This window comes from Oncorhynchus gorbuscha, linkage group LG12 (assembly GCF_021184085.1).
Source record: "Oncorhynchus gorbuscha isolate QuinsamMale2020 ecotype Even-year linkage group LG12, OgorEven_v1.0, whole genome shotgun sequence".
NCBI lineage: Eukaryota > Metazoa > Chordata > Actinopteri > Salmoniformes > Salmonidae > Oncorhynchus > Oncorhynchus gorbuscha.
The window spans coordinates 32,676,988-32,702,019 of NC_060184.1; the positions used below are offsets into that span (position 1 = coordinate 32,676,988).

At 42.7% G+C, this 25,032-nt stretch overlaps 1 protein-coding gene across 25 annotated transcripts in view; it reads left to right on the forward strand.

Moving 5' to 3' along the window:
• The window catches only part of LOC123990888 (neurexin-3b-like), a 572,598-nt gene that overhangs the window by 358,847 nt on the left and 188,719 nt on the right, over positions 1 to 25,032 (forward strand). The gene's annotated exons all lie outside the window — the stretch shown is intronic.

Consider the following 25,032-nt stretch of genomic DNA (forward strand, 5'->3'; position numbering starts at 1 on the left):
TGCTCAGATAGCTCCCTCTATTTAGCCGTTCGTCACTGGTTCTTGCTTCTTACTATAAAGTGGAGGGAGGTAAGCCTCATTCATAAGGTCTGGGCCATGTTTCCCCATAGCGATGGACTTTAGGCTTACGACTGCTTTAACGATGCATCGTAAAAATTAAAGGCCGGCGATGTCACACCCATTTCCCAAAACACCACGCAGTGCACTCGTTACAAAGTAAAACCGAACTGTGTCATTACTGGAGCTGTCTAGTGCTGAAAATGATTCCAGAATATAGGCTAAAGAGCTCGCTGTAGCTCTTAAATTATTTATGACTGTTCAGAATATTTCTGTTGTTGACACAATACAATTTTCCCACCAAGATAAGAAATGTTCTGTAGCCTATTATGTGTTTAAGTGTTTGTGTTCTGTTTTCCTTCTGTTATGTATTCTAAGTGTTTCCTCGTGCTATTTTGTATGCGATGTTTGATTATGTAAATTCTGCATTTCTTCAGTCTTTGTAAACTGTGAGCAAGAATAAATAAAGCCAAAGTCAAAGTCGTTCGTTCCCTTGTTCGTATCAATGTGACCTAAAAATAAGATATGATGGCAATTATTTCTTAACAAATCATTGTAGCCTATAATGGCTGGCAGGAATTGAGGTTCAAATTATTATATATAATTTGATTGAACCTTTATTTAACTAGACAAGTCAGTTAAGAACAAATGATTGGACAATCGACAGTCTACCGGGTTGTTCAGGGGCAGAACATTGTTACCCTGTCAGCTCGGGGATTCGATCCAGCAACCTTTCGGTTATTGGCCCAATGCTCTAACCACTAGGCTGCCTGCCGCCCCTCAAATAGATCTACAGATATTCTACAATGAAACAATTGAAATTATACAAATAATTGACCATGAAGTAGCAAGTTAAGCGACGTTGCCACAGACCTAATATGTTGACCTTTACATTACTGCTTAGGCTAAAGTGAAATGGGTGAGTTTTTAGATCATAGAAGCCTATAGGCCTAATAGGTCCGAATATTGAAGTATCTCAGATGTAGCCTATTGGATTAATACTAGAAATATCTATCGATTACACATACATTCAAGTGGTGTCAATATTTAGCATAATAATCTAGCTATTATCTAATTTAGTTAAATTCATTTAAAAAATGCTTGCTTGTTTACAGGGCTGGCTCATTTTGGCTATGTGGCAGAGAAAAGCATTTAGTAGTTTTGCAGTTCATTTCCTGCAATTCTACCCATGTTGCTATGGATGGAGATAAATGTTTTTAGTTTTCAAGCTAATTTCCTGCAATTCTACCCATTTTGCCATGATTTATGCCATGTTATTGATATCTGAGTGAGAGTGACTTGCAAAATCAGTGTTGGCCCCATGGATTTCAGGGCCCCTGGGCACGTGCCCTGTGTGACCGGTCGGTATTCGACCATGATTATGACAAGTTTAGATAGCTTGCTAGACTAATTTACCAATCTAAAAATTGTTAGCTGACATGGCTAATTGAGTCCCTGTCAGTGACTGACATAACAAGAGAAAAACTGATGATAAACAAACAAATTTTGAACTTGCACATTGTGTTTTGTACTATTCTAACTCTCAACAGTAAATTGAGTTCCCCCCTAAAAGTATTTTTTGGGGGGGTTGGGGGCCCCCTAGCGGCCTGGGGCCATAAGCAACAGTTTATTATGCCTTTATTATGTCTCATGCCTGGAGTTGGCCCTGCTTGTTTATAACATTGCAAACTTCTTAGGCTATTTATGTTAAAACGATGAAGTTTTAGGCAACCAGGGAGACAGATAAACATCTTAATTCTATGTTTGCTAAGATTTTCCGTGTATAAAGGAGGGCAAACGTTATCTAACGGCTTACATAGCTGTTCTTCCATTGGTCTGAGGCAGGCGTTTAGATCAGAGGCGATTTCAAGTGCAACATTAATGAAGACAGTTTTGGGGAAACGTCTCGGAATTCTCTTACGAAGGTTCTAACGATGAACTTATCCTTAAGATGCTTTCGGGAAACCGAGCCCTGATTTGTAGTTCTACACTGTTCTGCAACACTTTTCTCTGTGAGAATGTGTGCATTGCTTAGCTTGCTACTCACTGCCTCTATCAAAAAGAAACGATGTGTTATTGTCACGTACACCGGATAGGTGCAGTGAAATGTGTTGTATTACAGGGTCAGCCATAGTAGTATGCAGTGATATGAAGTACCTAAGTAAAAATACTTTAAAGTACTACTAAAGTTGTTTTTTGGGGTATCTGTACTTTTTCTATTTTGGACAACTTTGACTTTTACTTCATTACATTCCTTACTTTTTACTCCATACATTTCCTCACCTAAAACACCTAAAAGTACTTGTTACATTTTAAATGCTTAGCAGGACAGGAAAATTGTCCAATTCACGCACTTATAAAGAGAACATCGCTGGTCATCCCTATTGTCTCTGATCTGGCAGACTCACTAAACACAAATGCTTAATTTGTAAATTAGGTCTAAGTGTTGGAGTGTGCCCCTGGCTCTCCGTCAATTTAAAAAACAATAAAATTGTGCCGTCTCGTTTGCTTAATATATGCAATTTTTAATTATTTATACTTTTGATTTTTACTTTTGATACTTAAGTATATTTTTGCAATTACTTTGACTTTTGATACTTAAGTACATTTAAAATCAACTACTTTTAGACATTTACTCAAGTAGTATTTAACTGGATGACTTTTACTTAAGTAATTTTCTATTAAGGCAACTTTACTTTTACTCGTGTATGATAATTGAGTACTTCTTCCGCCACTGGTAGTACGGTACCCCTGTCGTAAATTAGGGTTAAGTGCCTTGCTCAAGTGCATTTCGACTTATTTTTCACCTTGTTGGCTTTCGGTTACTGGCCCAACACTCTAGCTGCTAGGTTAGCTCCCACCCCATCTATCCGGTTCACACAAATTCTTAGTTCTTATTAAACAGTGAAGGGAGGCAGGCCTCATCTATAAGTCATGTTGCTCTGCTGCATTTTTAATCCATCAAACGGACGGCCAGGTTTCAATTGCCGCCTGTCAGTTTAGATTTTCTGAATCATTCATTATTAATTATGTTAGTCAGGCTGTGGAGTGGTATGAAGGTATGAAATGGGTGGATCATAGTTATGTTGAGGTTTGGAAACGGGCAGCTCCATGTCCGTGTGTGCAGGTAAAATGGGTTTGTCATGTAGAAGTTTGACATCTGACGGTCCATGTAGTATACCAGGGCCTGGTTTCCCGATGGTGATGGAACTTCAAGCTTATGAGTGTTTTAACCTTTTACTGCAGTGGGCTGAATCAGGGTCTAGTGTTTCTTGGTAGTCTTAAACAAATCTACCTTGAAACAGAAGTATACGCCTCACACACATGGTTATGGGCTTCAAAAAATGGAATATATTCAATGTTGAATTTGCATCCTAATATTGCACTTTATATACATCACAGAGACTGAAATATAACAAAACTAATTGTCATAGAAACACTTTTTTTTAAAGTAGTGTTTATTAATTATGAAATTGTGAAAAATATGAATAGCATTCCACCCATGAGACCACTAGAGGAACGGGTTTTAATAATGCATCTTTCCTACAACTACCGAAGATGTAACGTGTTTCCCAAAGCACCATGCAGAGAGAACGTTCGCTCAGTGCTTCGTTCTGGCATATGTCCATAGTGATAGGATCGAAGGAAAGGCAGTGCTGATCTCAGATCAGCTTTCTCCATTCAAATTTGACCTGAACATTATAATTATTTCACTATGTTGACGATGGATCAGCTCCTAGAGAGACATTATCACCGATGGCTGCAAATATTGAGGCGGCCTATTATATTGCTTGCCCTATAATAATGAGCTAAATCAAGATTTGGCACATAATTACATTGAATGAACAGGAAATTGATTTCAATATCATTGAAATAGGCCTTCAAATAGACCTAATTAGCTTTTACTGTAGGTAGGTGAATTCAAGCACCTGTGGATATATTTCAAGGCCTACTTTCAAACTCTGTGCCTCCTTGCTTGACCTCAGACAAAAAGTTGTAGACATCCACAAGTACCACGTTCATCTGTACAAACAATAGTACGCAGGTATAAACACCATGGGACCACACAGTCGTCATACCGCTCAGGAAGGAGACGCGTTCTGTCTCCTAGAGATCAACATATTTGGTGTGAAAAGTGCAAATCAATCCCAGAACAACCGCAAAGGACCGTGTGAAGATTTTGGAGGAAACAGGTACAAAAGTGTGCACAGTGTATATCCACAGTAAAACGAGTCCTATATCGACATAACCTGAAGGCAAGGAAGATGCTGCTGCTCCAAAACCACCATAAAAAAGCTAGACTATGGTTTGCAACTGCACATGTGTAACGGCGTTCTTCGTTTGTCGAAAGAAAGTCGGACCGAAATGCAGCGTGGTGGTTACTCATGTCTTTAATGAAGAAAAACGGTACGATACATGAAATAACTAATAAATACAAAAACAACAAACGGAACGTGAAACCTATTACAGCCTATCTGGTGAACACTACACAGAGACAGGAACAATCACCCACGAAATACAAAGCGAAACCCAGGCTACCTAAATATGGTTCCCAATCAGAGACAACGAGAATCACCTGACTCTGATTGAGAACCGCCTCAGGCAGCCAACCTATGCTACACCCCTACTCAGCCGCAATCACAATACCTACAAAACCCCCAATACGAAACACAACATAAACCCATGTCACACCCTGGCCTGACCAAATATATAACGAAAACACAAAACACTATGACCAAGGCGTGACAACATGGGGACAAAGATCGTACTTTTTGTAGAAATGTCCTCTGGTCTGATGAAACAAAAATAGAACTGTTTGGCCATAATGACCATTGTTATGTTTGGAGGGAAAAAAACGAAGAACTCCATCCCAACCGTGAAGCACGGGTGCGCCAACATCGTGTTGTGGGGGTGCCTTGCTGCAGGAGGGACTGGTGCACTTCACCAAATAGATGGCATCATGAGGCAGGAAACGTATGTGGATATATTTAAGCAACATCTCAAGACATCAGTCAGGAAGTTAAAGCTTGGTTGCAAATGAGTCTTCCAAATGGACAATGACGCCAAGCATACTTCCAAAGTTGTGGCAAAATGGCTTAAGGACAACAAAGTCTAGGTATTGGAGTGGCCATCACAAAGCCCTGACCTCTATCCTATTGAAAATCTGTGGGCAGAACTGAAAAGCGTGTGTGAGCAAGGAGGCCTACTAACCTGACTCAGTTACACCAGCTCTGTCAGGAGGAATGGGCCAAAATTCACCCAACTTATTGTGGGAAGCTTGTGGAAGGCTACCCGAAACGTTTGACCCAAGTTAAACAATTTAATGGGAATACTACAAAATACTAATTGAGAGTATGTACACTTTTGACCCACTGGGAATGTTGTGAAAGAAATAACAACTGAAATAAATCATTCTCTCTACTATTATTCTGACATTTCACATTCTTAAAATAAAGTGGTGATCCTAACTGACCTAAGACAGGGACTTGTTACTAGGATTTAATGTCAGGAATTGTGAAAAAGTGAGTTTAAATGTATTTGGCTAAGGTGTATGTAAACTTCCGACTTCAACTGTATGTGAAATAATCTTTCTGTAAACAATTGTTGGAAAAATTACTCGTGTCATGCACAAAGTAGATGTCCTAACCGACTTGCCAAAACTATAGTTTGTTAACAAGAAATTTGTGGAGTGGTTGAAAAACAAGTTTTAATGACTCCAATCTAAGTGTATGTAAACTTCCGACTTCAACTGTATATTTTAATGCAGTTATTAATCTGTTCATCTGGAGCATCTTGTCATCCCTTGCTTGATTGTAACAATTGCAAAGACATCGGCAAACTTTGTATTTGTAGTCAACTTTGTTGTTCACTTATCGGCGGACAGATAAACATCTCGAGTCTACTCTATTAAACAGCCTACAAATCAGTCTGCTTGAAATATCCAGTGAAATGCTTCTATCAATTATTATTATTATTGTGTGTTTTATTACCTTCATTTAACTAGGCAAGTCAGTTAAAGAACAAATTCTTATTTTCAATGACTCCAAATACAGAGTCCAGAGAGCTGTCAGGTGGAGTGTTGTCTGGCACTTTTTAAATTCACCCTGGTCCCTGTCTTTTTTTGTCTGCCAGTGTCAAATGTGGCATCGTTAAGTGAATGTTTAGCTGAGCTGTATTGTGTCTAAAGTGACGTGGTAAAAGGGGGGGGGGAATCTAACGACTCACTCAGCTTTTCTACGAGTGGTCTGAGGCAGGTGGTAAATAATGAGCCTTTTCAAGTACGATTTTAGTAACGATTGTTTTGGGAAACAGCTCAGAGACCTAATGATGCTCCTACCAAAGGTTCAAATGATGAAGTTCGCCTAAAGATGCTTTTGGAACCCGGACCCAGATTGTCTGTTAAACTCAAGACTTGCGTTAGCCATCTGAGATAAAGTGTAGACCTTAGCTCTGGGAACTACTACGCTTTTCACTGAACCTCTACTACACAAGAAAAATGTTGACTCTATTATGGATCTTTTGGGGGTTGATCCGCCATCAATCATGAGTCCTCCAGTAGTTTCATGACTTCTCTCCACTGTGTTTTATGGACAGGTTTAGGTGAGAGGAAGATAGTTTGACAGTCTGTTCCCCAGTCTGTCTGTGTCTTTGTGTGTCACATTAAAGAGTGTGATGGCTGTGTTAGAAGTGTAACGTTGACTGCCTCAGAGCCCAGGAGCTGAGAGCTGAGGATTAACAGTAGCACCGGTGGAGTGTGGAGTGTGGAGTGTGGAGTGTGGAGTGTGGAGTGTGGCAGATAAAACAACAATGCTATTGAACACACATGCGTGCGGAAGCACACGTTCGCACACACACACACACACACACACACACACACACACACACACACACACACACACACACACACACACACACACACACACACACACACACACACACACACACACACACACACACACACACACACACACACACACACACACACACACACACACACACACACACACACACACACACACACACACACACCTTGAAGCTGACTTTAAAGAAGGCTTCAAGTGCTGTTTACTGTTCTGCTGTCGATATTGTTGTTGTGAAGCTTTCTCGTCTTGGGACGTCTGCGTCACTCGTTCCTCTCCTGTGTCTTACTTCTACAGCTCCACCATGCCCCAGAACGTTTTTACCCTTCTTCTAAATCTCTCTTTAAAAGCATCCACTTCAAACAAGGAGAAGTCTGTGCCGTTTGTGTGTGAGAGGTTTTAATATTGAATTATCACTCTCAAATGGCTTGTTATTTTTCTCTCAATGCCCTAATGGTAATAGAGGAAACGAAATGAACCTTGGTATCAAAGGGAACTGGGTTTGCCTTCAAAGTCAAATGGGTATTCTTTTCCTCCTCATATGTATTCCATTTCACCCCTTTACTATCAAAAACAATGGTGGGATATGTTTAGCATCACAATTGTAACGTTTTTATTTTTTATTTTGATACAATTATATCGCTTTGTCTATCAGAGACAATGGTAGCAGTAGAATATAGCTCTACTTTTAAAAGGTGTCTATGGATTTAAAAAAATGTTATGTGTCTTTGAATAAAAGATCCTAGCTCTCAATCACCATTCACTCACTGATGTCAACACATCTCCGTTCCAATAACCAACCTGCCATGTAGATGGAGAGGACCGTAACTCCCCCTGCACCCTCTTCTGTTCTCTGGCATTTAAGACCCGCGGGCGGCACTCAGATTGCCTCAGCTCTGCCTCCGCTTGCATGCACACACGTGCACACGCACACACGTGCACACACACACACACACACACACACACACACACACACACACACACACACACACACACACACACACACACACACACACACACACACACACACACACACACACACACACACACACACACACACACACACACACACACACACACATAGCTTCAGATACGTCATCTGTCACACAGTCACCTCAGAGAAATCAAAACGTGAAACTCTAATTAACTTTGATCCTGACGAGTGTTAATTACCAACTCACCACAAGGCCTGTCTAAAGTTAGATGCTTATTGGATAAGTCAGAGCACAGACGATATGAGATTGAGTTCTGAGTGAGCCGCTGTGCCAGTAGCAGAATGCATACCTATACGCTGTGGTAGAGGCTGTAGCAAGGGTGTGTGTGTGTGTGTGTGTGTGTGTGTGTGTGTGTGTGTGTGTGTGTGTGTGTGTGTGTGTGTGTGTGTGTGTGTGTGTGTGTGTGTGTGTGTGTGTGTGTGTGTGTGTGTGTGTGTGTGTGTGTGTGTGTGTGCGTGTTTGTGCACTGCGTGACTGGCATGCAGAAGAGTTACACAGCAGGATTCAAATGTCTGATTCCCAGTTGAAAGCCAGCCTTGGCACCCTGATGTGATGTTCTGATTTGATTGTTGATCGCTCTGCTCTGCCGCCTCGGCTCTCCTCCCCCCTGTCTTCTGCAGCAGCGATAGACAGAGAGAATCACTAGTTCTGTCTTTATGGCACTTTATCTCTCTCCACTCACAGACTCAGCTGGGGGAGGAGAGAGAGAGAGAGAGAGAGAGAGAGAGAGAGAGAGAGAGAGAGAGAGAGAGAGAGAGAGAGAGAGAGAGAGAGAGAGAGAGAGAGAGAGAGAGAGAGAGAGAGAGAGAGAGAGAGAGAGAGAGAGAGAGAGAGAGAGAGAGAGAGAGAGAGAGAGAGAGAGAGAGAGAGAGAGAGAGAGAGAGAGAGACGGTTGAATGGTTTCGTTTAAGGAAAACCAGAGATAGAAGTTCTCTTGGGATCAGAAAGGTCTGATGTGTTATTTTATAGTGGAATCAAGCAGCAGTATATGATCCCTCTTTATCTTCCAATGAATAGAACACATAACACACCTCTCTAATCTGCCACCAAACACTTTTCCCTTGATGTCATTCAACCCTGATCAATGTTCAGCCTTTCTTTCTCTGTCACTGAAACCCTATTCCTATTCCTCTCCAGTAATATGCCAATTGTGCTATTCCTAGCCTGTGTTCCAAATGGCACACTATATCCCTACATAGTACACTCTATAGTACACCCTATGGGCCCTGGTCAAATCTAGTGCAGTGTGTAGGCAATAGGGTGCCATTTTGGACAAAGTAAAATGGGGGAAAAGACATATACATAAGTAGTGCACCTCATTATAAACCGTTAGGCCTTGAGGGCTTTGGGAAATAGATGTAATGTATGAGAGGGCAGGAAAGACTCAGAGAAGACACAGAGCATTTACATTGAGAGAAAACTAAGGTTCTAGTACTGGAACATACTATCACGTAGCAAGTTAGCGCCTTAGCTTGAGCTGTAGCAGTAGTTACATATGGTGTTTATCATTCAAGCTTAAGGTCAAATGAAAATGAAAGGAAGGGGAGAAGCAACCCTATGTAGAGAGAACTGGCTTTAATGTAGAAGCACATTTGAGGTAATTTGCTTCATTAGGAGCTACAAAGGAACCAGTCTAGTAAAATTCCATCATTCAGAGTGTTATTTCATCCTAATCACCTAGAGTGAGGTATGGTTCCCAGAGGTTTTTAAGAACAGGTGGGTAGATAAATGACAGGATCTGATTTAGAGACTGTTTTTCTGGTCGAGTTACTAGCAGTAGAGTATGCTATTCCCACTGACGGTGAGACTGATAGACATCAAGTTTCTCCTTGATTCCTCTCCTCGCCTCCTTAAAACACTTTGGAGATAAAGAGAGAGAGTCAAAGACAAACAAGAGAGAGCAAGACAGAGCCGTAGAGAAATAATCCACACGTCGAGACTTCTCTTTCCTCCCCACTTCTAGGGGAGGGAGGAAGACGAGTCCGCTTATCTCCCCGAGAAGCATCTGTTGACACTGACAGCAGATCAATTGTGTGATTCTGTTTCTCTCTCTCCCGGGTCAAATCTGCTCGTCAGTTCCTTCAGACTGATACTTGGACCGCCACAGCAACCTGCTCATCAGACAGGAGACATTTCTTATCACGCCTCCAGTTTCACATCGTTTAGTCATCTCAATTACGGTCTATGGAATGTAACTGTGCGGACGCTGTGCGGATTGGGTCTATTAAGAGGTGTTACACAAACAGGAAACCGTTTTATTGGGTGTAGGCCACAGGGTGTGTTTATATGTGTGGCGCATGTGTGAACAAATTGACAGTGTAGGTTCCTACCTGCATGTGGAGATTTAGCTACAGAGGACGTGTGGAAAACGAAACGGTTTATCTTCATCCCTGTAGACATGGCACTTCTTTAGTGCAATGTGTGTGTGCTGTCTATTCTACGGGTATTGTGTGTGTGTGTTGTCTGTGTGAATTCCTGTGTGTGCTAGAACCTTCTCCATTAACACAGACAGTGAACCCACGCGTGCAGCTTTGGCTTGCCAACAGACTTCTGGAGCACTGTATATTTAGACATAGAAATACTGCGTCGACTTCTGTTGCACTGAGGATTTCATTCATTCATTCTCTCCACTCCGACTTTGATAAGATTAGATATACTTTTGTTTGTTCACAGAAGTGTACTTTACACGCAGAAAATGCACTGCTTTAAAAAAGAATAACATCAATAAGAGTAACAGAATCCCCCTCTCCGTCCTGCTCTCCCTCCCTCCTTCTTTCCTCCCCATGACTAAAGGCAGCTCACTCCTCTGCAGTGTCTGCCGGGCATCCCTGATTTGTGATGGGGGGGGGGGCATTTGCATAGGCTGGCCCACTTCTGACTTCTCCCCACCTCCCCTTTTCCCCCCTCTCTGTCCCACCATCTTCGCTTAGTTTCACCTGAGCCCCTTTCGATCTCATCCTCCCTCTCTTTCTCCATTGCTCTCTCTCCCTCCCACTCTTTATCAGCAGCTCTCTCCTACCCTCCCTCTCTCACAACAGCTCTCATTTCCTCATTCTCTCTCTCTCTCTCTCTCTCTCTCTCTGTGCGTCTCGCTCTGTTTTTCCTGTGGAGTAATACTAAGAGCTATCGGTTCGGGTTCCAAGGGTTAACAACCCAGACCGCTACATTTCTCTATTCTCTGGGAAGAAAAGTAAAGAAGAGGTGTTGTTGGAAAGAGAAAAAGGATCCACTGAAAGAGGAAAGAGAAACAGGATATGCATGCAGAGAAGACACTGTAGTCTGTAGCAGAACACTGACTGAGAGATCGTGATAGCAGTGAGGGAGAGAAGCCAGGCAGCCTGGCTGCTGAGCAGTAAACAGATAGCGGGAGAGCTCTCTCTCTCTCTCTCTCTCTCTCTCTCTCTCTCTCTCTCTCTCTCTCTCTCTCTCTCTCTCACTCTCTCTCCTTGCTGAAGCAGAGTAGCAGCTCAGAGTGTATAGCAGAGAGAGCAGAGCGGAGAGCCAGTGGCGCAGGTCGTTCTCGTCTCGTCACACACACTCTGAGCACCTCTAGGTGACGGGGCACAAGGGGATACACTCCAGGTGAAGACGACACACTCTCACGCACTCGCTAGCGACACACACTCACACACTCGCTAACGACACACACACTCTCACACACTCTCCCACGCTCGCCAGCGACACACACACTCTCACACACTCTCGCCTATGGGCATCAAAGGAGCTGCCGAGAAGAGACCTAAAAACGCCTTGGATTGAGATACTAAAAGAATAACAACGAGCTGCTGTGAGCTACACAGGATCCATTCATACCAGGAGGAAGGAGACGAGGAAAGGAGATAAGGAAGGGAAGCATAGAGAAAACCGAGCCACACTTTGATTGTAGGCGATCTGGATTTTACACTCAGGAGATTCTTACTTGATCGAGTAGATTTCTGCTTTTGTTACCATGGGGTCTTCAGTACTACCCGAAGGTTGTAACTTCTTATTCTGAGAGAGATCACCTGAGATTACCCTTGTTACCTGCACTACTTTCTACAGACCACAGGGGGCGTTGTGCTTGGTTGAGTGGACCATGCTCCTCGTTGGGATGCCTCAGGGCTGGGGCTGGAGCTGGCGGTCCTACCCCTGGATGAGTGCCCTGGTCCTGGCCACGGGCTGGCTGGTGGTGGGGTCCGCCTGGGGCACGTCGTCCCCTGACCTCCAGGTCCTATCAGCCACCCCAGGGGAAGGGGTACCCCTGCCTCCCGCCCCCCCTCTCACAACCCCACCCTGGTCCTGACCCCCACCACCACACCCAGGGGGCTAGGCACCACCCTCCTAACACTCCCTCCGCCTCCATTTACCGCTCCGCTGGCCCTGCTCTGCTACGGGGCGGACACGGTGAGTCTCTTCTCTCTATCCTTCTATACCTCTATCCAGCTGGGCAGAAGAGAGCAGAATCGTCTGTAATGTATGTGGCGATCCCCTCTCTCTCCTCTCCCTCCGTCTATCCCTCTCTTTCTCCCTGGTCCGGCATAGTAACTTCCCCAAAATTCACACGTTTTCCAGAAATCCTGATTGGATGATTCTGGATTGTCTTCTTATTCCCTCCTGATTCCGGGAAAGGTTCTGGATTTTGCAACCCTACTCCCCCCGAGAGGCTTGCAGTGGAAACCAAAGCTAACACTGTCTGACAGCGGAGTGGCATTGTCACAGACATTAAGAAGGAGTTGCGGTGATGAACTGAGATCATTTCTTCCAGGGATTGATGAGTGAAACAAATAGCCTGATGTCTATTTGCATATAAGAGGGTGTTAGTTCATCTCTTCCAGTGGTTTAGCTCCGTGTCTGTTGATGATGATGTGATGATGATTGACAGATCAATTCCACGGCGCTGCAATGAGAGAGTGTTGATCAGTTGATCCCTTTCTGTAGGAATTTCAACTTCTTGGTCTCTGTGTATTGTTCTGTGCATGGAGATTGTGGCGACTGTGGGAACTGTTTTTGAGTTCAGGGCCCTTTTTCTCCCTGTGACGAAAGACCAGATTGGGCTGATACCCAAGCAGAGAGAGCGTGTGTTTGTCCGTGTCTGTCTTTCTGGGTGTGTGTGTGTGTATACTCTCTATCTGATACAGTATACTTGACATGTCATTTTCACCATGGCAGCATGACACATCCTTCATGTAGGTTTAGCACAAATATTGAATACTACAGCCCACTCTATTCCCTCATTATCTCAGTGTGTGTTGTCTTTACGTAAGGCCGATAGCTAGGGAGATACTAGTCTGGGTGTGTTTTTACCAGGTTAGCCTGTTTAACATTCAACAGCATGATGTTAATTACACATTCAGACCAAGGCCTTGGAGGGAAAACACAGGAGAAAGGGAGGATAGGAGGAGGGATAGCCGATGGTAGGGCTTGGCTGTGCATGTGGTATTACTTTATTAAGGAAATTCTCTTTTTATTTAATAAATTAATACAATGGAATGGAATAGCTTGGAATAGAATAGAATAGTTTGGAATAGAATAGAATAATTGAAATAGAATAGAATAGTTGGAATATAATAGAATAGTCTGGAATAGAATAGTTTGGAATATAATAGAAGAGATTAGTTTGGACTATAATATAATAGTCTGGAATAGAACATAGTAGACTAAAGGTGTTTTACATTGAGTAAAGGTAGGGTGTTGAATGTTCTGCTTCATGGTGCTGGGTCAATATAAATGTACATCCCGTTTGTTTTATACTTTTACACATAATGATTCTTGGGACACTGAGTTCAGCATTTCCTTCACCTGATTACGCTGAGGAAATGCAACTTGTGACTTTTATTTTGAAGAACTGCATTGAAGAAGCGAAAGCCAGTGCCTTTCACCATGGCAGTGTTTAGAATTAGCTTCATTGTACAGCCAGCATTTTGTCTATATTGATGCTGTTACAGTAATTTATCAAACCATGATGTGATGTATGAAAGGACTGGATGTTGTGTGTTGTTAGAAAGGACTGGATGTTACGTGTTGTTAGAAAGGATGTTGCGTGTTGTTAGAAAGGACTGGATGTTGCGTGTTGTTAGAAAGGACTGGATGTAGCGTGTTGTTAGAAAGGATGTTGCGTGTTGTTAGAAAGGACTGGATGTAGTGTTTTGTTAGAAAGGACTGGATGTTGCGTGTTGTTAGAAAGGACTGATTGTAGCATGTTGTTAGAAAGGACTGGATGTAGCGTGTTGTTAGAAAGGATGTGGCGTGTTGTTAGAAAGGACTGGATGTTGCGTGTTGTTAGAAAGGACTGGATGTAGCGTGTTGTTAGAAAGGATGTTGTGTGTTGTTAGAAAGGACTGGATGTTGCGTGTTGTTAGAAAGGACTGGATGTAGCGTGTTGTTAGAAAGGACTGGATGTAGCGTGTTGTTAGAAAGGACTGGATGTAGCGTGTTGTTAGAAAGGATGTAGCGTGTTGTTAGAAAGGACTGGATATTGCGTGTTGTTAGAAAGGACTGGATATTGCGTGTTGTTAGAAAGGATGTAGCGTGTTGTTAGAAAGGACTGGATGTTGAGTGTTGTTAGAAAGGACTGGATGTTGCGTGTTGTTAGAAAGGACTGGATATAGCGTGTTGTTAGAAAGGACTGGATGTAGCGTGTTGTTAGAAAGGACTGGATGTAGCGTGTTGTTAGAAAGGACTGGATATTGCGTGTTGTTAGAAAGGATGTAGCATGTTGTTAGAAAGGACTGGATGTTGAGTGTTGTTAGAAAGGACTGGATGTTGCGTGTTGTTAGAAAGGACTGGATAAAGCGTGTTGTTAGAAAGGACTGGATGTAGCATGTTGTTAGAAAGGACTGGATGTAGCGTGTTGTTAGAAAGGACTGGATGTAGCGTGTTGTTAGAAAGGACTGGATGTAGCGTGTTGTTAGAAAGGACTGGATGTAGCGTGTTGTTAGAAAGGACTGGATGTAGCGTGTTGTTAGAAAGGACTGGATGTAGTGTGTTGTTAGAAAGGACTGGATGTAGCGTGTTGTTAGAAAGGACTGGATGTAGCGTGTTGTTAGAAAGGGCTGGATGTAGCATGTTGTTAGAAAGGACTGGATGTTGCGTGTTGTTAGAAAGGGCTGGATGTAGCGTGTTGTTAGAAAGGACTGGATGAGTGTGTTGTTAGAAAGGACTGATGTGCGTGTTGTTAGAAAGGACTGGATGTAGCGTGTTGTTAGAAAGGACTGGATGTAGTGTGTTGTTAGAAAGGACTGGATGTAGCGTGTTGTTAGAAAGGACTGGATGTAGCGTGTTGTTAGAAAGGGCTGGATGTAGCATGTTGTTAGGAAGGACTGGATGTTGCGTGTTGTTAGAAAGGGCTGGATGTAGCGTGTTGTTAGAAAGGACTGGATGTTGCGTGTTGTTAGAAAGGACTGGATGTAGCATGTTGTTAGAAAGGACTGGATGTAGCGTGTTGTTAGAAAGGACTGGATATTGCGTGTTGTTAGAAAGGATGTAGCGTGTTGTTAGAAAGGACTGGATGTTGAGTGTTGTTAGAAAGGACTGGATGTTGCGTGTCGTTAGAAAGGACTGGATATAGCGTGTTGTTAGAAAGGACTGGATGTAGCGTGTTAGAAAGGCTGTAGCGTGTTGCTAGAAAGGACTGGATGTAGCATGTTGTTAGAAAGGATGTAATACAACTAGATGCAGCGTGTTGTTAGAAAGGACTGGATGTAGCGTGTTGTTAGAAAGGACTGGATATTGCGTGTTGTTAGAAAGGATGTAGCATGTTGTTAGAAAGGACTGGATGTTGAGTGTTGTTAGAAAGGACTGGATGTTGCGTGTTGTTAGAAAGGACTGGATAAAGTGTGTTGTTAGAAAGGACTGGATGTAGCGTGTTGTTAGAAAGGACTGGATGTAGCGTGTTGTTAGAAAGGACTGGATATAGCGTGGTGTTAGAAAGGACTGGATGTAGTGTGTTGTTAGAAAGGACTGGATGTAGCGTGTTGTTAGAAAGGACTGGATATAGCGTGGTGTTAGAAAGGACTGGATGTTGAGTGTTGTTAGAAAGGGCTGGATGTAGCGTGTTGTTAGAAAGGACTGGATGTTGCGTGTTGTTAGAAAGGACTGGATGTAGCATGTTGTTAGAAAGGACTGGATGTAGCGTGTTGTTAGAAAGGACTGGATATTGCGTGTTGTTAGAAAGGATGTAGCGTGTTGTTAGAAAGGACTGGATGTTGAGTGTTGTTAGAAAGGACTGGATGTTGCGTGTCGTTAGAAAGGACTGGATATAGCGTGTTGTTAGAAAGGACTGGATGTAGCGTGTTAGAAAGGCTGTAGCGTGTTGCTAGAAAGGACTGGATGTAGCATGTTGTTAGAAAGGATGTAATACAACTAGATGCAGCGTGTTGTTAGAAAGGACTGGATGTAGCGTGTTGTTAGAAAGGACTGGATATTGCGTGTTGTTAGAAAGGATGTAGCATGTTGTTAGAAAGGACTGGATGTTGATTGTTGTTAGAAAGGACTGGATGTTGCGTGTTGTTAGAAAGGACTGGATAAAGTGTGTTGTTAGAAAGGACTGGATGTAGCGTGTTGTTAGAAAGGACTGGATGTAGCGTGTTGTTAGAAAGGACTGGATATAGCGTGGTGTTAGAAAGGACTGGATGTAGTGTGTTGTTAGAAAGGACTGGATGTAGCGTGTTGTTAGAAAGGACTGGATATAGCGTGGTGTTAGAAAGGACTGGATGTTGAGTGTTGTTAGAAAGGACTGGATATTGCGTGTTGTTAGAAAGGATGTAGCATGTTGTTAGAAAGGACTGGATGTTGAGTGTTGTTAGAAAGGACTGGATGTTGCGTGTTGTTAGAAAGGACTGGATAAAGCGTGTTGTTAGAAAGGATGTAGCATGTTGTTAGAAAGGACTGGATGTAGCGTGTTGTTAGAAAGGACTGGATGTAGTGTGTTGTTAGAAAGGACTGGATGTAGCGTGTTGTTAGAAAGGACTGGATGTAGCGTGTTGTTAGAAAGGACTGGATGTAGCGTGTTGTTAGAAAGGACTGGATGTAGTGTGTTGTTAGAAAGGACTGGATGTAGCGTGTTGTTAGAAAGGACTGGATGTAGCGTGTTGTTAGAAAGGGCTGGATGTAGCGTGTTGTTAGAAAGGACTGGATGTTGCGTGTTGTTAGAAAGGACTGAATGTAGCATGTTGTTAGAAAGGACTGGATGGTGCATGTTGTTAGAAAGGACTGGATGTTGTGTGTTGTTAGAAAGGGCTGGATGTAGCGTGTTGTTAGAAAGGACTGGATGTTGCGTGTTGTTAGAAAGGACTGGATGTAGCGTGTTGTTAGAAAGGACTGGATGTAGCGTGTTGTTAGAAAGGACTGGATATTGCGTGTTGTTAGAAAGGATGTAGCGTGTTGTTAGAAAGGACTGGATGTTGAGTGTTGTTAGAAAGGACTGGATGTTGCGTGTTGTTAGAAAGGACTGGATATAGCGTGTTGTTAGAAAGGACTGGATGTAGCGTGTTAGAAAGGCTGTAGCGTGTTGCTAGAAAGGACTGGATGTAGCATGTTGTTAGAAAGGATGTAATACAACTAGATGCAGCGTGTTGTTAGAAAGGACTGGATGTAGCGTGTTGTTAGAAAGGACTGGATATTGCGTGTTGTTAGAAAGGATGTAGCATGTTGTTAGAAAGGACTGGATGTTGAGTGTTGTTAGAAAGGACTGGATGTTGCGTGTTGTTAGAAAGGACTGGATAAAGTGTGTTGTTAGAAAGGACTGGATGTAGCGTGTTGTTAGAAAGGACTGGATGTAGCGTGTTGTTAGAAAGGACTGGATATAGCGTGGTGTTAGAAAGGACTGGATGTAGTGTGTTGTTAGAAAGGACTGGATGTAGCATGTTGTTAGAAAGGACTGGATGTAGCGTGTTGTTAGAAAGGGCTGGATGTAGCGTGTTGTTAGAAAGGACTGGATATTGCGTGTTGTTAGAAAGGACTGGATGTTGCGTGTTGTTAGAAAGGACTGGATAAAGTGTGTTGTTAGAAAGGACTGGATGTAGCGTGTTGTTAGAAAGGACTGGATGTAGCGTGTTGTTAGAAAGGACTGGATATTGCGTGTTGTTAGAAAGGATGTAGCATGTTGTTAGAAAGGACTGGATGTTGAGTGTTGTTAGAAAGGACTGGATGTTGCGTGTTGTTAGAAAGGACTGGATAAAGTGTGTTGTTAGAAAGGACTGGATGTAGCGTGTTGTTAGAAAGGACTGGATGTAGCGTGTTGTTAGAAAGGACTGGATATAGCGTGGTGTTAGAAAGGACTGGATGTAGTGTGTTGTTAGAAAGGACTGGATGTAGCGTGTTGTTAGAAAGGACTGGATATAGCGTGGTGTTAGAAAGGACTGGATGTTGAGTGTTGTTAGAAAGGACTGGATAGCGTGTTGCTGTGTTGTTAGAAAACTGGATGTAGCATGTTGTTAGAAAGGACTGGATGTTGAGTGTTGTTAGAAAGGACTGGATGTTGCGTGTTGTTAGAAAGGACTGGATAAAGCGTGTTGTTAGAAAGGATGTAGCATGTTGTTAGAAAGGACTGGATGTAGCGTGTTGTTAGAAAGGACTGGATGTAGTGTGTTGTTAGAAAGGACTGGATGTAGCGTGTTGTTAGAAAGGACTGGATGTAGCGTGTTGTTAGAAAGGACTGGATGTAGCGTGTTGTTAGAAAGGACTGGATGTAGTGTGTTGTTAGAAAGGACTGGATGTAGCGTGTTGTTAGAAAGGACTGGATGTAGCGTGTTGTTAGAAAGGGCTGGATGTAGCGTGTTGTTAGAAAGGACTGGATGTTGCGTGTTGTTAGAAAGGACTGAATGTAGCATGTTGTTAGAAAGGACTGGATGGTGCATGTTGTTAGAAAGGACTGGATGTTGTGTGTTGTTAGAAAGGGCTGGATGTAGCGTGTTGTTAGAAAGGACTGGATGTTGCGTGTTGTTAGAAAGGACTGGATGTAGCGTGTTGTTAGAAAGGACTGGATGTAGCGTGTTGTTAGAAAGGACTGGATATTGCGTGTTGTTAGAAAGGATGTAGCGTGTTGTTAGAAAGGACTGGATGTTGAGTGTTGTTAGAAAGGACTGGATGTTGCGTGTCGTTAGAAAGGACTGGATATAGCGTGTTGTTAGAAAGGACTGGATGTAGCGTGTTAGAAAGGCTGTAGCGTGTTGCTAGAAAGGACTGGATGTAGCATGTTGTTAGAAAGGATGTAATCCAACTAGATGCAGCGTGTTGTTAGAAAGGACTGGATGTAGCGTGTTGTTAGAAAGGACTGGATATTGCGTGTTGTTAGAAAGGATGTAGCATGTTGTTAGAAAGGACTGGATGTTGAGTGTTGTTAGAAAGGACTGGATGTTGCGTGTTGTTAGAAAGGACTGGATAAAGTGTGTTGTTAGAAAGGACTGGATGTAGCGTGTTGTTAGAAAGGACTGGATGTAGCGTGTTGTTAGAAAGGACTGGATATAGCGTGGTGTTAGAAAGGACTGGATGTAGTGTGTTGTTAGAAAGGACTGGATGTAGCATGTTGTTAGAAAGGACTGGATGTAGCGTGTTGTTAGAAAGGGCTGGATGTAGCGTGTTGTTAGAAAGGACTGGATGTAGCGTGTTGTTAGAAAGGACTGGATGTAGCGTGTTGTTAGAAATGACTGGATGTAGTGTGTTGTTAGAAAGGACTGGATGTTGCGTGTTGTTAGAAAGGATGTTGCGTGTTGTTAGAAAGGACTGGATGTTGCGTGTTGTTAGAAAGGACTGGATGTAGCGTGTTGTTAGAAAGGATGTTGCGTGTTGTTAGAAAGGACTGGATGTAGTGTTTTGTTAGAAAGGACTGGATGTTGCGTGTTGTTAGAAAGGACTGAATGTAGCATGTTGTTAGAAAGGACTGGATGGTGCATGTTGTTAGAAAGGACTGGATGTAGCATGTTGTTAGAAAGGACTGGATGTTGCGTGTTGTTAGAAAGGATGTTGCGTGTTGCTAGAAAGGACTGGATGTTACGTGTTGTTAGAAAGGATGTTGCGTGTTGTTAGAAAGGACTGGATGTTGCGTGTTGTTAGAAAGGACTGGATGTAGCGTGTTGTTAGAAAGGATGTAGCGTGTTGTTAGAAAGGACTGGATGTAGCGTGTTGTTAGAAAGGACTGGATATAGCGTGTTGTTAGAAAGGACTGGATGTAGCGTGTTAGAAAGGCTGTAGCGTGTTGCTAGAAAGGACTGGATGTAGCATGTTGTTAGAAAGGATGTAATACAACTAGATGCAGCGTGTTGTTAGAAAGGACTGGATGTAGCATGTTGTTAGAAAGGACTGGATGTAGCGTGTTGTTAGAAAGGACTGGATATTGCGTGTTGTTAGAAAGGATGTAGCGTGTTGTTAGAAAGGACTGGATGTTGAGTGTTGTTAGAAAGGACTGGATGTTGCGTGTCGTTAGAAAGGACTGGATATAGCGTGTTGTTAGAAAGGACTGGATGTAGCGTGTTAGAAAGGCTGTAGCGTGTTGCTAGAAAGGACTGGATGTAGCATGTTGTTAGAAAGGATGTAATACAACTAGATGCAGCGTGTTGTTAGAAAGGACTGGATGTAGCGTGTTGTTAGAAAGGACTGGATATTGCGTGTTGTTAGAAAGGATGTAGCATGTTGTTAGAAAGGACTGGATGTTGAGTGTTGTTAGAAAGGACTGGATGTTGCGTGTTGTTAGAAAGGACTGGATAAAGTGTGTTGTTAGAAAGGACTGGATGTAGCGTGTTGTTAGAAAGGACTGGATGTAGCGTGTTGTTAGAAAGGACTGGATATAGCGTGGTGTTAGAAAGGACTGGATGTAGTGTGTTGTTAGAAAGGACTGGATGTAGCATGTTGTTAGAAAGGACTGGATGTAGCGTGTTGTTAGAAAGGGCTGGATGTAGCGTGTTGTTAGAAAGGACTGGATGTAGCGTGTTGTTAGAAAGGACTGGATGTAGCGTGTTGTTAGAAATGACTGGATGTAGTGTGTTGTTAGAAAGGACTGGATGTTGCGTGTTGTTAGAAAGGATGTTGCGTGTTGTTAGAAAGGACTGGATGTTGCGTGTTGTTAGAAAGGACTGGATGTAGCGTGTTGTTAGAAAGGATGTTGCGTGTTGTTAGAAAGGACTGGATGTAGTGTTTTGTTAGAAAGGACTGGATGTTGCGTGTTGTTAGAAAGGACTGAATGTAGCATGTTGTTAGAAAGGACTGGATGGTGCATGTTGTTAGAAAGGACTGGATGTAGCATGTTGTTAGAAAGGACTGGATGTTGCGTGTTGTTAGAAAGGATGTTGCGTGTTGTTAGAAAGGACTGGATGTTGCATGTTGTTAGAAAGGACTGGATGTAGCGTGTTAGAAAGGCTGTAGCGTGTTGCTAGAAAGGACTGGATGTTACGTGTTGTTAGAAAGGATGTTGCGTGTTGTTAGAAAGGACTGGATGTTGCGTGTTGTTAGAAAGGACTGGATGTAGCGTGTTGTTAGAAAGGATGTAGCGTGTTGTTAGAAAGGACTGGATGTAGCGTGTTGTTAGAAAGGACTGGATATAGCGTGTTGTTAGAAAGGACTGGATGTAGCGTGTTAGAAAGGCTGTAGCGTGTTGCTAGAAAGGACTGGATGTAGCATGTTGTTAGAAAGGATGTAATACAACTAGATGCAGCGTGTTGTTAGAAAGGACTGGATGTAGCGTGTTGTTAGAAAGGACTGGATATTGCGTGTTGTTAGAAAGGATGTAGCATGTTGTTAGAAAGGACTGGATGTTGAGTGTTGTTAGAAAGGACTGGATGTTGCGTGTTGTTAGAAAGGACTGGATAAAGTGTGTTGTTAGAAAGGACTGGATGTAGCGTGTTGTTAGAAAGGACTGGATATAGCGTGGTGTTAGAAAGGACTGGATGTAGTATGTTGTTAGAAAGGACTGGATGTAGCGTGTTGTTAGAAAGGACTGGATGTAGCGTGTTGTTAGAAAGGGCTGGATGTAGCGTGTTGTTAGAAAGGACTGGATGTATTGTGTTGTTAGAAAGGACTGGATGTAGTGTGTTGTTAGAAAGGACTGGATGTAGCGTGTTGTTAGAAAGGACTGGATGTAGCGTGTTGTTAGAAAGGACTGGATGTAGCGTGTTGTTAGAAATGACTGGATGTAGTGTGTTGTTAGAAAGGACTGGATGTTGCGTGTTGTTAGAAAGGATGTTGCGTGTTGTTAGAAAGGACTGGATGTTGCGTGTTGTTAGAAAGGACTGGATGTAGCGTGTTGTTAGAAAGGATGTTGCGTGTTGTTAGAAAGGACTGGATGTAGTGTTTTGTTAGAAAGGACTGGATGTTGCGTGTTGTTAGAAAGGACTGAATGTAGCATGTTGTTAGAAAGCACTGGATGGTGCATGTTGTTAGAAAGGACTGGATGTAGCGTGTTGTTAGAAAGGACTGGATGTTGCGTGTTGTTAGAAAGGATGTTGCGTGTTGTTAGAAAGGACTGGATGTTGCATGTTGTTAGAAAGGACTGGATGTAGCGTGTTAGAAAGGCTGTAGCGTGTTGCTAGAAAGGACTGGATGTTACGTGTTGTTAGAAAGGATGTTGTGTGTTGTTAGAAAGGACTGGATGTTGCGTGTTGTTAGAAAGGACTGGATGTAGCGTGTTGTTAGAAAGGATGTTGCGTGTTGTTAGAAAGGACTGGATGTAGTGTTTTGTTAGAAAGGACTGGATGTTGCGTGTTGTTAGAAAGGACTGAATGTAGCATGTTGTTAGAAAGGACAGGATGGTGCATGTTGTTAGAAAGGACTGGATGTAGCGTGTTGTTAGAAAGGATGTGGCGTGTTGTTAGAAAGGACTGGATTTTGCGTGTTGTTAGAAAGGACTGGATGTAGCGTGTTGTTAGAAAGGATGTTGTGTGTTGTTAGAAAGGACTGGATGTTGCATGTTGTTAGAAAGGACTGGATGTAGCGTGTTGTTAGAAAGGATGTAGCGTGTTGTTAGAAAGGACTGGATGTAGCGTGTTGTTAGAAAGGATGTGGCGTGTTGTTAGAAAGGACTGGATGTTGCGTGTTGTTAGAAAGGACTGGATGTAGCGTGTTGTTAGAAAGGATGTTGTGTATTGTTAGAAAGGACTGGATGTTGCATGTTGTTAGAAAGGACTGGATGTAGCGTGTTGTTAGAAAGGATGTAGCGTGTTGTTAGAAAGGACTGGATGTAGCGTGTTGTTAGAAAGGACTGGATGTAGCGTGTTGTTAGAAAGGACTGGATATTGCGTGTTGTTAGAAAGGACTGGATATTGCGTGTTGTTAGAAAGGATGTAGCGTGTTGTTAGAAAGGACTGGATGTTGAGTGTTGTTAGAAAGGACTGGATGTTGCGTGTTGTTAGAAAGGACTGGATATAGCGTGTTGTTAGAAAGGACTGGATGTAGCGTGTTGTTAGAAAGGACTGGATGTAGCGTGTTGTTAGAAAGGACTGGATATTGCGTGTTGTTAGAAAGGATGTAGCATGTTGTTAGAAAGGACTGGATGTTGCGTGTTGTTAGAAAGGACTGGATAAAGCGTGTTGTTAGAAAGGACTGGATGTAGCATGTTGTTAGAAAGGACTGGATGTAGCGTGTTGTTAGAAAGGACTGGATGTAGTGTGTTGTTAGAAAGGACTGGATGTAGCGTGTTGTTAGAAAGGACTGGATGTAGCGTGTTGTTAGAAAGGACTGGATGTAGCGTGTTGTTAGAAAGGACTGGATGTAGCGTGTTGTTAGAAAGGACTGGATGTAGCGTGTTGTTAGAAAGGACTGGATGTAGCGTGTTGTTAGAAAGGGCTGGATGTAGCGTGTTGTTAGAAAGGACTGGATGTTGCGTGTTGTTAGAAAGGACTGAATGTAGCGTGTTGTTAGAAAGGACTGGATGGTGCATGTTGTTAGAAAGGACTGGATGTTGTGTGTTGTTAGAAAGGGCTGGATGTAGCGTGTTGTTAGAAAGGACTGGATGTTGCGTGTTGTTAGAAAGGACTGGATGTAGCGTGTTGTTAGAAAGGACTGGATGTAGCGTGTTGTTAGAAAGGACTGGATATTGCGTGTTGTTAGAAAGGATGTAGCGTGTTGTTAGAAAGGACTGGATGTTGAGTGTTGTTAGAAAGGACTGGATGTTGCGTGTCGTTAGAAAGGACTGGATATAGCGTGTTGTTAGAAAGGACTGGATGTAGCGTGTTAGAAAGGCTGTAGCGTGTTGCTAGAAAGGACTGGATGTAGCATGTTGTTAGAAAGGATGTAATACAACTAGATGCAGCGTGTTGTTAGAAAGGACTGGATGTAGCGTGTTGTTAGAAAGGACTGGATATTGCGTGTTGTTAGAAAGGATGTAGCATGTTGTTAGAAAGGACTGGATGTTGAGTGTTGTTAGAAAGGACTGGATGTTGCGTGTTGTTAGAAAGGACTGGATAAAGTGTGTTGTTAGAAAGGACTGGATGTAGCGGGTTGTTAGAAAGGACTGGATGTAGCGTGTTGTTAGAAAGGACTGGATGTAGCGTGGTGTTAGAAAGGACTGGATGTTGAGTGTTGTTAGAAAGGACTGGATGTAGTGTGTTGTTAGAAAGGACTGGATGTTGCGTGTTGTTAGAAAGGACTGGATAAAGCATGTTGTTAGAAAGGACTGGATGTAGCGTGTTGTTAGAAAGGACTGGATGTAGCGTGTTGTTAGAAAGGACTGGATGTAGCGTGTTGTTAGAAAGGGCTGGATGTAGCGTGTTGTTAGAAAGGACTGGATGTATTGTGTTGTTAGAAAGGACTGGATGTTGCGTGTTGTTAGAAAGGACTGGATAAAGTGTGTTGTTAGAAAGGACTGGATGTAGCGTGTTGTTAGAAAGGACTGGATGTAATGTGTTGTTAGAAAGGACTGGATGTAGGGTGTTGTTAGAAAGGACTGGATGTAGCGTGTTGTTAGAAAGGACTGGATGTAGCGTGTTGTTAGAAAGGACTGGATGTAGCGTGTTGTTAGAAATGACTGGATGTAGTGTGTTGTTAGAAAGGACTGGATGTTGCGTGTTGTTAGAAAGGACTGGATAAAGCATGTTGTTAGAAAGGACTGGATGTAGCGTGTTGTTAGAAAGGACTGGATGTAGCGTGTTGTTAGAAAGGATGTAGCGTGTTGTTAGAAATGACTGGATGTAGCGTGTTGTTAGAAAGGACTGGAT